Source organism: Rissa tridactyla, chromosome 1 (assembly GCF_028500815.1).
Source record: "Rissa tridactyla isolate bRisTri1 chromosome 1, bRisTri1.patW.cur.20221130, whole genome shotgun sequence".
Lineage (NCBI taxonomy): Eukaryota > Metazoa > Chordata > Aves > Charadriiformes > Laridae > Rissa > Rissa tridactyla.
The window spans coordinates 87,005,638-87,019,658 of NC_071466.1; positions in this window are offsets into that span (position 1 = coordinate 87,005,638).

The window sequence follows — 14,021 nt, forward strand, 5'->3', positions numbered from 1 at the left end:
AGCCAGCCTCCCTGCTTGCAGCAGGGCTACGTATGTCCTGACTGGTCCTGTGCTGGCATCTGCCCTCGCTCTCGACCCATTCCGGTCGGCCCTACGTGCCCCAGCAGCCTCACCTGTGCATCATCATATCGGTGTCAGGGGAGAAGTCCGAAAATCCACGTGAAGATGCCCCTTGTCCATACAATGCAAGTGGCCTGGGGTTCTTCAGTCCCTAGTCCCTGTTTGCCAGCTAGAGATGCCTTCAAGGGTGTGCGTGTGTGCAGTGTGTGACTGAAGAGAACAGATTTGTGTCCTGCATGCTCTTATCTAAAACGTATGGATTTCATAGGAGAAATCATACAGACGTTATAGCCCAGAGATAAAAAAAACTTTCCTTATAGGTAGGTGTAACCAGAACTAGGTGTAATTTCTGACACAGGAGCCTCCAGCTTATGTCAGCAGTGCTTGTTCTGTCCCTGAGAGCAAGACCTGGCATTCAGTACTATTGAGTTTCGTTTGCTTTCTATTACTCTGGCTTTCAATGTCACCCAGTTTTTCCCGCATGGTCAAGGGCTGCACCCCGACCAGGGGTGCTCATTCCTGCCAATGGGAATACATTTTTGGAAACTACTGCGAATGTTTGATTAACAGCATGCAGCAGAAAATGACACTGGTTCCCAATGTGTCTCCCCGACCCCACATCATCACTTCTAGCCCACAGAGCAACTGACTCAGATTGCACTTCTGGAGCATGGGTTTACCCAAAGGGCAGTTTTCTGCCCAAAAAGGGCTCTCCTGCAACAGCATCTATGTGGAGCCAGCGAGCAAGCAGTGGAGATGGACGATGAAAACACCATCCGATGTCCAGTTGAGGTGAAACAGCCATTGTAGGTTTCAAGAGGGTTTTTCACCATTATTTCCAAACTAACGCTGATGGATGGCTGACAGAGCATCTCCCCACTCCATCTGTACCCACGTGTGCTGTGCACAGAGGTTGGGGTCCTTGCCTACAGGAGCATTTCAGGGTCCACATGTGGTAATGCCTGTGTTTTGGTCAGCCACCCTCAGCACAGGTGTAAAAATCCTGATTTAAGACTAATTATGGCAAAGTAATTATTTCTGAGCCATGATGGCAGGTAGTCCCAATTAGCTCTAAATAGGATATAAGTAGTGGGGGGGAGAGAAAACTTACTGTCAGGAAAATCTAAGCTAGAAGAGGCCGAGGAGAGCCCAGACACAAACAAAATAAATAGGATTCTTTTCAAGCAGAGGATTAGGTCGTGTTATTGCTTCTCAGTTTCCAATAACCCTGAGTCCTGGAAGAAAGGCAGGCGGAAGGTTGGGCTTTCACTGCTCTGCCGCAGACGGGGAATGGCCTCGCAGTAGCTCCTGCCAAATAAAAAAAAAATAATAAATTACCTTTATCAGAGTAATTTTCTGAAAGGTGGCTCTACCATTGCTGCCAGCACCCATAGCCTGGTAGCCACGTCCACAGCCTTTCGTGTTCGGCACACTTCATGTGCTCAACAGAAGTCCATCAGACAGTATTTCCTTTGGCCGGCCAAAGGAAATCCTGCTTGATTCCTCCCTGGTTTATTCTGGGTGCAGCCTTATGGCGAGCGTCTCATGCCTTTGGGTTTTCTCCCGGTTAATAGACCTGGGCTGCCCGGCAGCTGCATCTTCAAGACCTACACGTAAAGATGTTCAAGAGGATTTCAGACTCGTTAATAATTTTTTACATTGTTACCTCAAAAAAATATTTACAGCTTTCCTTAAACACCACAACTAACTTTCTGCTTTTAATATGCATTTGTCCCATGGGTTTTTCACCCATTAAGATAGATTAAGTGACTATTCTAATGTACAATAGCAGATTTTGCCCTGTGGTTTAGTGGCTGGCTGTGGTTGACTGATACCCAGCCCTCTGAATCCCTGCTGAGTATCTAAGCTCTATGAGCTGCAGTGAATGCATTTAATCTACATAAAAAGAACACAAATTGCATGTTAGCCTTTTTGAGCCCAGTAATCAGTTTTACAGTTTACTTGGTACGCTTCTCCGCAGTCCTAGTGGCTCCAAGGAGGTTCCAAGGATTCTTCCTCGTTTTTTTTTTTTTCCCTACACGTCTCACATAGAAGAAAAGTGTTTGCATTTTGATTGTGCTCATTCCCTGACCCCTGTAATTTAACCATTGTTCATATTTAGTGCCGACTGGAGTCCTGCGGGGCAGCTGATAACAATAATTTGTAATAAAGCATACGCAGGCTCCATTTTTTTGTGTCCTTGTTTTCCCTAATAATGCGAAATTAAATTTGTTAATTAAAACAGATGAAATCAAATAGGATTCTGGGGCTGCAAAAATACATGGATTATCCTGGCCTCACATTTGGGGCGATGATAATATTTGGCATGTATATAGCGCTTCGAAGCGGCGTGGCAGTTAATCCTTACCCTACCGCCCCTCCGAAGTGTGTTGTTATTCCTCAATTTGCAGATGAGGATGCCTGAGCAAAGAGGTTAACTCCAGAACCAGCCAAAGCCTGCGCAGGCACAAGTGGCTTACTGCAACCTCCCCCACAAAGTGTGGGGTTTGGATGATCAGGAGATGACCGGGGAAGCCTGTAGGTCCCCCGAGCTTTTATGGGGTGGGGAATTTGGGGGTGACGTCCTGAAACGGGGCTCAGAGGCTGCGGATTCAGTCACTCCAAGCCAGAGGCACGTGGAGCATCCTGCTGGTCCTGTCATGTCGCGTGTAGGCCACGAGGTGCAAACCGAGTTGCTCCTCTGCCAGCTGTTCCCCGGCATGGCATGCAGATGAGAAGCTTGTCCCAAAATTATTATAATCCCAAAGACATACATGCTCTTCGGGACTCAGAAAAAAAGCAAAACTAAACTAACGACTAAGGGGAAAAACATACAAAATACCCTTTAGACCAAACAGTTCTCTGGCAAAATGCAGTTTCAGCTAAATATTTTGTGGAGTAACGCTGATATCAATGTTGGCAGATGAGAAAATATTTTAACCTTCCATCTCAACTCAGTTCCAGCTCAGGTCATTTTGATGTTTTGAGTGTTGCTGTGTTCATACGCGAATACACTTTGGTGCGCGAGTGAAAACAAAAAAGGAAATTAAACACGCCAAAACACGATGTCTTGGCAGCCCTGCAATTTATTTTGGAGGAGAGCTGGGGTTTCTGGGGCACTGCAGGACGCGGCGCTCCCTGCTAGGACTCGGTGCTGCTGCCTCCCCCTGCGCTGCAAATTCCTGAACGGCGAAATCCCGGTTCCTGAGCAGCTCTGGTGGAGATAAGGTGTGAGATGATGGGAGGGTGCACAAGCTGGGGCTGAGGTTGGCGGTGACTAGTTTTCTCTTTATGACTCATGGGCTATAAAAGTCCTCTGCTGCGCTGGGGGAAAGGGGCTGCAGCCTTCGGCTTCTTCTGTGGTACGTGGGCTGGGGTGGGAGCATCAGACCCCCCTGCTGGGATGAGCAACTGATTCCGCCTAAAAGGCTCGGTTTTACCCTGTTACGGGGGAATAAAGGGTGATCCTGAAACTGTGGCCCACCGCTCGAAGGGCTGGGAAGGAGGCAAGGTGCCATCTCAAAAGGAGACAGGAGCTGATGGCAGGTGACAGGACTCTCCCAGAGGGATCAGCCTGGGTATTCCTCATGCACTGCGGGCTCCCCAAAGGCATGGAGAGACGCAGGGTATCCTTGCTGAAGGGGATGGTCATAAATCAGCCCATGGCACGAGCTAATGAGGAAGATGATGAGGGGTGAGAAGCTGAGGGCGACTGATAGCAGACAAAGCTGATGCTGCTGGGAATGTCCCACACGGCCGGGAAAGCGGCTGGCAGCCTCTGTCGGCTGTAACAGACAAGGTTAAAAGGATCATCTCCATATTCTCCCCCAAAATACCTACCTTCAGCAGACAGTATATTCTGGCAGTTCAGAAGGGTGAACGCTGCAGAAAGCTGTGAGGACGTCAAAAACAGATTACATCTTTTTTCCTTAGAGGAAATCTTCAGGACATCTGGAGGACAGCTATAAAATGTTCCTATTTTATGTTTTAATTACATTTTGAGATTGTTAGGCTAAGCATCCTGCGCTTTAAAAAGAGCAAACTTCAAGCTCAAAGTATACAGAAAATTAAAAGATCTACCAAGAACTGTAGCTGTGTTTTGGTTAGTTGTCACTTGTAACTCAGTATATTATAAATAATGGAAAAGGGAACATTAAAACATGAGCTCCAACAATTTTCACCAAGAGTCCGACAAAGAAACAGACTATAGGTGTTGACAAGAATTGTTTGGTGGAGAATGATATTGCATATTGCAGAGCCTGTGAACACCAGCTTTACATAAACTTCTTCCATATGAGACGTTAATCAGGACGGAGAACTGAAGGATCTGAAAACAATCAGCATCTCTCCTCTCAAACCCCTAACGTTCAGCGCGAGGAGTTCGCGGCACCCCTGTGCGGTGGGAATGCAGGAGGATCTGGGGTAGCCGTGGGTGGATCGGAGGTGGCCACATCTTCTGCGGTGTGTCAGGCAGGCCCTGGGCTGAGAGCCCCACGTCAGCCAGGCTGAGCCGGATGAAGGAAGGGACTTGCTTTGGGGAGGGGCATGGGAGACGGTGGAATGAACTTCTGAACCAGGGCGAACCGGACCCAAATGAGCCCGGGACAGGTGTTACAGTGGTAAAAAATGAATAAAAGGAGGAGCAGAAAGTGCCTGGGAGGTGTAAAAGAATCAATGCAGGGGGGAAGCCAGCAGCAAAGGAGACAGAGCCGCGGATGTTCACGTGCAGCTGAGATAAACTGATGGATTATTACAGTTCTTGCAAAATTACTTCAGTGATAAATGAGAGTATTCACGAAGTTAATGTAATAGCTATATGCAAAATATGAGTATATCTTCAGATATACTGGTATGAATATATTTCATATGTACGCGAGTATATATGAAAATATATAAGCATGGTTTGCATATCTTTTGAACTTGAATTTGGGAGGAGGGAGTAATTTTCAGAAAAGTAGGAAATTGTATTTGACAATTTCTAAGCAAGATTTCAGTTTTGCGTTTTCAAATGACACTTTCATTTTCATAAATGAAAAATGCATTTGAAAAAAAAAAAGATGGGGGGGCGGTTGTCCCTATTTACCTTTGTATGAAGGTCTAGTGGTGGAATACAGTTTGATTGCAAAATATATGCTGTTCCCAAGGGAACTGCTGCTTGAAAGGGTTCACTAGCTGTGATTAGACTGATCAGATGATCATTTCCTCTCAGCCTAAGCGAGTATAAAGCCAGAAAAAGTCAATTGGCTTGAAGGACCTGTGTTACAGTCACCCAGCAAGCTTTGCTTCCTTGGGTAAAAAGGACCAAAACAAAGTTGTTGTTATGACCAGAGTACTGCTTTTAGCTCAGAGAAGCACCTGGGCTGAATTCAAGGACTGGATGCACAAATGTGGTTGGTATCTCCTTGTGATGTTCTCGCACCATGCCCATTTAAACCAGCAGTGATTTCATCATTTCATGTTAGGAGCAAAACTAGCCTGAAAGCACGGGGCACAGCAACTTCCTAACCATAACGGCTCTTTTTTTGGTGCTAAACTGATTAAGGCAGCATCACCCTGGGAAGGCTCAAGGGGCCATGCCCAGATCCCCGGTGCCTGTCATCAGTCTGATGCATCCATCATCTCTAGCCCCTACCAGGGAAGGCCACCAGGCCATCCGTGCCCCCGCTGATCCCAGAACCTGGCGTAGGGATGCTCCGGAGTCTGGCGGGACCTCTTTCCTTTGTTTCTGCCCAGCCCTCCCCACTGGGGCTGGATCTGCATGTTACGGTAGGTCAGATCTTCGGCACACACGACTTGGGAATGCACTGTTAAGAGCACTGCTCCAAATTATTACCCATTTTTCATGTTCTCTTTCCTTTTGTCTCTCTAAATGCTCTTGGGGGATATTTGTGAGGGGTTTTAAATATTTTTTTTTCTGCAAAATCAACCTCAAAGATTAATGCAAAGTCAAGCAATCTTCTTTTACTTAAACGAAGTCACTCGCACATATACTTTCACTCCCCACCTCTTGGGGAGTGAATATTTATACATTGAATTCTGCAGTAATTATTTAACTCCAGTGTGCCTACCGCCCACGAGAAATGCCAGTGCTACACTTGCTCTTTCAAGCAACATGGTGTATTTGGGACTTTAAGAGAGTGAAGCTAGAACAATCCCAAAATCGGAGCATTTAATCCCACAAGTAACTACACAGAACCAGGCGGGAGTGCCTTCGGAGCATTTCAAGCATCTGTGCTCTGCAGGATGAGGCTCGAGATCAGAAAGAGAAGAGAAAATCTCTTGGTCGTGTGCCCAGCTTCCCTCGCCTCACTCTCAGGGCTGTCGCCACGTAACCCCAACCCATGGTCCTTCTCATCGTGCGTGGCCACAGAGATGTGCCTCGGCCTCTGGTCTTGGCAACTGTGCTACATACCAGGTACTTTCTAACCCCAAAAGTCTAAACTAAGTTTTCCTTTCCTTGACCTTTGGCCAACACTCACTGTCCTAACATAAATAATTCCCCACCTTTGTTTAAACTGTTAAACTGGAGGTATTTATTGCTTGTCGTCATATTCCCTGGGATTTTCCTCTCTCTGCTTAATATACTGGTGATCTGCAGTCACTCTTCTCAAGTCTTTACCCTCCCATCTGCCCGCCCTTCCATCCGTCCCTCCTGACCTGAGCCCATAGACAAGTAATGCATTTCCAGCCAACCTACAGGGAAAATGAACTTGCCTCTGGAGGGACGGAGATGGAAGGGCATGGCGGCGGCGCAGGGGGCAGGCTTGTCATGAAGACCTTACAGAGCCCACCAGATCGTCACCATTTTCACTGGACGAGTAGCGACTGATCCCATGTAACCCTGCTCCCAAACAAGGCTATTATACCCAAGCTGCAGGACAGTCAAATTTCATTATCCCTTCCGCAAAACATATGGAAGAAACAAAATATTGGAGGATACTCCAGTGACAGCTAATGACATTACTGAAATTACTATAAATATCATCTTTAATCTAATCAAAAACAGTATATCAAAGGCATTAAAGCTGCAGATGCTTACTGTGCCAGGGGGGAACCAAATGAAGCCTTACAGATGTGTCATACTGTGAAGTTATATTTGCATAATAGAAAATGAATGCTGGTTGTATCTCGGATTTCTGCTGCTTTTTAAATCTGGGGGATCTGGACGTTACATTTAGCGAAGATCTTTTTAGGTAGCCTAAGGTTTGGGCAGACAAACAAAAATACAAATCAGCTGCAGGCCTGGCAAAAAAATTCCCAATGTATGGTCAATTTATCCCTTGCTAATTATTACCTGGGCTACTCTGTCATGTATTTAATTAGCATCATTTCTCTTGAAAGCACATTTTGCTGAACTGATGCTGACTGTGGGGTGAGAACCAACAAAGTAACATCAATCAGTTAATTAACTGGTTAACACATTTCCTTCCTTCTTAATTTCTGCTTTTGATTTTCATTTAGCTGCTTTGAGGATCTGAATTTTCAGGAGGTTTTTTTCTGGGCAACCGGAGGCAGTGATGGGTGAGAGGCACCCTGCCAACATGGCCTTTGCGATATTATTTTGCTATTGTAGGGAAAGGATGCTTTTGTGTCCTCGTGGGGTCCCTAGCACCGCCGTGAGCACTTTTGGGAAATAAATTAACAGGTGTGCGTTTATTAAACACAGGCACAATCCTGCTTACTGCTGGAGAAATGAACAGAGACAGCACACCTCCCACCGCTGGGCTCGAGTTTCCCCTCCGGTGCACAAAAGAGCAGGAGATGCTCCCAGATTTCAGCACAGCATTACTTCCTGAGCCAGAATATTTCCACAATGGCAAAGCTACAACAACTTCGGGCTTCTACGAGCACAGGCCAAGACACACTGACCGACCTGGGTGATGCACTGCTTCCCTCGCAGCGTACTCTCCTATGTCAACCAAGAGCACTACATTGCTGGGACTGTGGAAATCTCATTAAAACAGCGAGAGACTAATAACATTTTCATTTGACCTCGTTCCAGCAGAAGGTACAAAGCTAGGAAAAGAAGGATCTGGTGGGTTTTTTGGTTTTGCCTTAGGTTGTTGTCTGCTCTCCTATTTGGTCACCCGTTTCAGCAATGCCTCTCTCCAAAGACTACTTAAACATCAACTGTGTCCTTGTCTGAGTCATTCTGGTCTCCCAGAGGCCCTACCTCCGGCCACCCTGGCTTTGGTCATGCTCCAGCTTCCCTCTTTGGTGGGATGAGAATAGCACTTGTTTCTGGTAGAGCAATCCAGTTGCGCACACGTGTGATGCTGGTGTAAAGGATCAGCCAAGTGTTTCCCAGCCACCTCATGCACTTGGGCTACACGGGAGAAGGTGTAGGTCCAGCAGCAATGTGTTTTATCTCCCCCTATTCAGCTCTTTGGAAGGATATTTTGGGGTTGTCCTAAATGGACCATGGTGGGAATACACATTATAAAGGCAGAAAAGGCTGATATGGTCCTGGTATCTTGGCACGAGCATTGTGGAGGTCCGTGGTCGCCCCTGTGCTCATAAACCCCAGTAGGAGCATTGCCCTGAGCAAGACAGCAGAGCTGTATCTTCATGGGGCAGCTCTGGATGGATTTGACTAGACTGCACACTAGATTTTACCTGGCACGGGGCCCACATGTGGTCTCTACTGGAAAAAATGGATTTTGCCCTAAAAGATTATGTGCCTGGATTTATTTATGCAGCAATTTGCATGAAGATATTCAATTTAAAATTAGTCCCCCAAAAGCACCAGGAAAAGAAAGAGGCTGACTGGAAAAAGGATTTCTGTTCAGCCTTAATTGAAAGTGGAAAATAATGTTTGTACTGCTGCATGCCAAATATATTAGAAGGATTTGAGATTATAATATAGAGTAGGTTAATGGCAGTTTCATAATCTAATCTGCTGTTGAATTCCGATTTTAGCAACCATCTTTCCTCCCCGAGCTTAGAAGGTCTTTGTGTTTCCGTAAACTCCAGCAGATTCAGAGTTCAGAGTTGAAAGCTCAGTGATTTAAATTCGCCATGCTGCTAAGTGCTAAGGCTTAAGAGCAGTGAATAACTGCAGTGCGGAGTCTGTGGTACACCAGGACTTCTCCAGCTCCCTGAGCCAGTGACCAAATCCATCCCAGGGATTTGCTTCCCAGCCCCTGTGGGCTGTTGCCCGTGGGGTGCCATATGTTCCTGCCTCTTTTGCAAAGGGTGCCTGCACCCCTGCACTCGGACAACTGCCCAGAGGCAGGACACACCAGCAATTTAGCTCGTTTTGGCTATAATACCTCATTTTCCGAACCTTCAGTGGACAAGGATGTCAAAAGGCAAGCCCCAGAAACGCAGGCCGCGTTGCACGGTGCTCCTGGGCATCCCCCTTTTCTTGGGGGCCATGGGCTGCAAGCACCCAAATTCCATTCGCTGCCCATTTCCTCAGAGAGGACAGCAAGCAGGGAACGAGATCTGCTGGTGTGGACCTCAGTGGGACCCTCAGTCCATAAATCCAACCCAGCAGCACAGCCCAAAGGCTGGTTCCTCTGCGTGCTTTACAGGGACGCTGAGCGCGTTGTAGTCCATAGGAGCAGGTCTGAGGTGCAGAAGCACCGCATCGTTTTGGGTTCATCCAGCTGCCTGAAAGGACCTGAGCTGACTGTGCCTCTCAAATGATGCTTTTAACTCAGCTCGAGTGAAAATGTTGACAGACACAACATGGATTTAGTACTTTGATACTTATGGGAAAAGGCTGGGGAAGGAGGAGGGAGATGTCCGACTGTTTAGAAGGGGAATATTTAAGGAAGATGCAGCAGAAGAAGCAGTCGGCAACTGGTATGCCTAACCTACAAATGTCAGCTTTACAAAGTGAGTCAGTCTAAAAATAACCTCCAATTGTCTCCCAGCTACTCCAGCAACACAGCGAAAGCGCAAGTGGTTGAGAAAAATCACCAGAGGGGGGAAGAAGGATTCTCTGTCTGGCTTTTTTTTTTTTAAAAAGCCTATGCTTTTAGAAATTTCCTATTAAAAAATGAAGCAAATACCAGGCTCTTAGAAGTCTAGATACAAGTTAACCTTCTTTTATTGTGTTCACTCTATTTATTTTGCTTCTATTTATTTTACCTATGAAAGGCAGCATAGTCTGAATTCCAGATATTCCCCGGAAGATTGCATGAGAACATACCCCCCCTTCAGACTTTCTAGACTCAATATTTCAAATGAGAGTATTGAATATCTCTCCCTATAATTTGCACGCTTTCTTTTTTAGCAGTCTCCCTCTTCGTTTCTGCCCTGTGAACTATTCGTTTCTCTTTTCAGTGATCATTGAAACACAGTCTGTCTATGGCAGCATTAAATGAATCCGTGATAATATTTCAGAATCATTTTTAATGCATGATCCATAAATCTGTAGATGCTTTCTTTTGGGTTTTTTTCCCCCACTGTGTGAAGCCATTGCTCTACAACAGGTGCGTACTGGCTTCAGATGTAGTAAGCCAGAATAATGCCGGAACCGATCCATCCCTATGCACTACCATTTGGTATAGCAAACCCACCAACCAACCTGAAAGGAAAGACCTGAAACATGTGACATTGTAAACAAACAAAAAAAAAACACTTTTGAAAGACATGAAAACTAAATACCTCTCCAACGATGTATAGGGCTGCTTACCTGCAAACGTTACTGAGGCAGAACATGCTGCTGGAGATTGGAGGAGCTATTTCTCCTATTAATGCTACATAATTCTCTGATTTAAGGTCTCCCTCCCAGCTGGGAATGAAGGTGCCAGGAGTCTCTCCAACTGTGGACTGGGGCATTTTCCAGAAGCTGAGGTTTTAAACAGTTAAGCCGGGAAAGTACCATTTTTGGACAGAAAACATTCCTCATCTGCTCTGTTATATTCCCCTTTTCTACTCTGTGAGTGTAAAAAAAACCCCAGCAGGGTTCCTGACATAGACTCCCCAAGTCTTGTGGACCCCAATGGTATAGGCATTGCCATATCAAGAGCAGACCAAAAATGGTCAAGCTTGCTACTGGTGATGCTGCTGGTCAGGAAAGATCAGCTGCGAGGACGTGGAGGAGCATGTGATGAGGGAGGTGAGGTACCAGGAGGGGGGAATGCTGCACTGAAAATATGCTGTGCCCAGGGTGGGATGATGGCAAGGGCTGGTGTTCCTCTAGGACCAGTTCCTCAGCTGGTGTGGAGTCATGAGTGCTGCTCCGTGATGGGTTTGCGCCAGTGGTGGGACCGGTCCCTCTCCTCCTAACACCATGTGGGCAGGCCAGGTATGGAGGACACAAATGATAGTGTCACAGGAGCGACTCTTCTTCATGGGGAAACAGTGTCAGGCACCTTCATACATTTACCCTTACCTGGGCTGTACCAGGCTTTAACACCGCATGGTAGCGGGCTGAATGCACCAGAGCCTGGGAACGCAAGGACAATGCAGAACTGGTGGCAGTAAATCACACATTTGGGCACACTGGAAAGCACAAAGCACTATTAAGCTGTTAATTGATTATTTGAATTTTCCCTGGATTCACTGGAATCAGCCCTGGAAATGGACTCACACCGTGGAAATCCAGATAGACTTGGGCAGACCACGAGGTTTGGGCTTCAATCGTTCAACGTTTCAGTGTTGCAGGAGCTCCATATGTGGCTCAAACATGCCAGATGGCCTAAAACACACACTGTCCTAAATACTCAACACCTCTCCCGCCCTGCAAAGCCACCGAACACCAGGCACGTAGTAAACACAGAACTGAACCCCCTCGAATGTGAGCTAGCGATAGCAAAATTGAGTACTCGGTTCAAGAGATCATTTCTCCAGTTTGTGTGGCAAATCGATTTGTTTTACTCACTGATGCCCACTTCCCCAGCTCATTTAAATAACACCTCTCTGGAAGGGTGGATGGCAGGAGGCTTTGGTGACCGAAAGCCAGAGTTGTTTATATTTACATCATTGGTCTGGATCCAACAGAGACTGATAGTGAAAGAAAATATTAGCCATCTGCCCAATGCTTGACAGCCTTGCTAGCAATAAAACCGAGAACGGATTAGATATGGAGGTGGTCTGAATCTCCCTTGCTAGGGTTGGCCTTCCAGCTTGGAGAGGGACTTCCTTGACGAAGCAGAGCTCTCGGTCCTCTTGCCACCCTTACCACCTGCTGTCAGACCAGCAGGCAACTCCGGCAGTCTCCACCGGAGACTCAGCTTTTGTGAATACTGACTTGTTACAAATACTGAAGAAAAATATTGAAGAGCAGAAAAAATGGCTCTGTATAAGCCATTGCTCTTTGTGGTGATGCATCGCACTGTTTATGAACTAACAGATGCCACACAATGTCCAGTATTCATGGCAGCGCTTGCAAGGGTGCAGTTGGAAGGTAGACCTTGCCCATTACTACATTATTGCAATGTTCTTGCCAAAACAGAGTCCTGTATTTTAATATTTCCTACTTGCAATTGCATTTTACCACATACTAAAATGCCTCAGCTGTAAAGATAATACTTTACAGCCTTAGACCTGAGGTGTAGGTAGTTCCATATTCAACCTGGCAGGCACCACCAGCGAATGCACAAGAGGTGGAAGGTGGCAGCCTACAGCTTTGCTTCCCATTTGCCGCCATGGCTATGGCAGAGGGATGTCTGTAGTGACCGTGTGGGCCACTTCTCTGCCCAAGAGACTGCCTTTGAAACTGCTGTCAGTAATGAGAGGCTATTGGGGCCACATTTGACTAGTAAAAGCCTCTCTTCTTGGTTTGACTAAGTAGATAAAATATCTTAAACCTCATTCAGAGGGTGGGTACACCTGAGAATAAATGGTGCTCTGGAAACTGTTGGGCTTGTAGCATAATCCAGCAGCAGGGATGGGTAAGGAGAAGATGGCGTTCCTATGCCCGGATGGACAACGTGGCCCATCTCATACCACCAAGCTTGGCTTCGTACTACGCTGCTCACGTGGGAAGCAAGGGAAAGGGCAGTATGCCACGCTATGGCCTGGGGTTTTGGTCCCTTTTGTCCTCTGCCATCCAGGCAGAGACCCCCAACCCACGTCTGTGGGTGCTCAGAGAGCACACGTGTGCGCTGGGGTCACGGGCCCAGCCCTTTGCAACCTGCCCAGTAGAGTGGGCAGGAGGAGCTGCAAAACTGGTTGCTCCTGGTGGCAACTGGATCCCCCACAACGCGGAGCACAGTGGGCAGCACCATCCTTACAAACAAAGCATTTCAACTGTGAGCAGTTGTGGGGTGACAACGTCTTTGTCTCTGTTTGACTGGGTCAGTGCGTTTCAGTAAATGATATCCCTTCTTTCTCACACAGTGCTCCTGTGGCCAAATGTTTGTACCGCCTTGCCTTTATTGTGTGTCTCGGCCAGAAAGGTCCCTACCGCAAATGATGGACTTCCATCATACCGGCGACACTTTATCATGTAAGGCAGTAATAAATGCATGGAGAAGTACCATGCCTCAGGACAATCTGGGCACTGTGCAAAGGTCACTCTCTTCAGACCCTAATTGCTCAGCAAAAGTGACATTTAAAATGCATATCATTAAAATCATAACAAATTTATTTACCTCCTCCTTTATTGGGATCACTTTTGCATACATGACACATTTGATATATTGCATGCTATGGAGGTCAGAGTGCATTTGCATCATAAAATAATGTCTCATGGAATCACGATGACACGGGGTGCCAGGCTCCGAATATTACTCATGCACTGGCTGCTCTTGTAGGAGCTGTCACAAAATCCCAACAGCCGGAGAGGGTCAACGCTCTCTTGAGCTTTGTAGAAAGACAGTATGGCGGCTGCTTTCAGAAGAGCAGGTTATATTGCAAACGTAGTGGGCAAATAATATGGTGAACTCTTCTGGACAGTGAAAAGAATGTAGGAGCAAGAAGCACATACAAAAACATGCGCATGTGCATCTCTAGCTCAGTGCTGAACCATTTCTTCAGTGCTAGGATTGACACACATATATACA